The sequence below is a fragment of the Triticum dicoccoides genome, chromosome 7A (assembly GCF_002162155.2).
Source record: "Triticum dicoccoides isolate Atlit2015 ecotype Zavitan chromosome 7A, WEW_v2.0, whole genome shotgun sequence".
NCBI classification, from domain to species: Eukaryota; Viridiplantae; Streptophyta; class Magnoliopsida; order Poales; family Poaceae; genus Triticum; species Triticum dicoccoides.
Window position 1 is genome coordinate 638709812 of NC_041392.1, and position 300 is coordinate 638710111.

The window sequence follows — 300 nt, forward strand, 5'->3', positions numbered from 1 at the left end:
GGATGAACAGTTCCTGGTCGGGGGTTGGATGAAGAGGACCCTGTGGTAGTATAGGTCGTTGCCGGTGGATAAACAGTACCCCGATCGATCGAGCCGGTGGATGAACATGACCCCATGGAGGGGTGGAAGAACAGGACCCCGTGGAGGGCTGGCTGAACAGTTCCCCGTGGAGGGCTGGCTGAACAGTAGCCGGTGGAGGGCTGGATGAACAACAGCCCATGGAGGGGTGGCTGAACAGGACCCCATGGAGAGGGCTAGTTGAACAGTGGCTGGTGGAGGAGCGCGCGGTGGAGGCTGGAT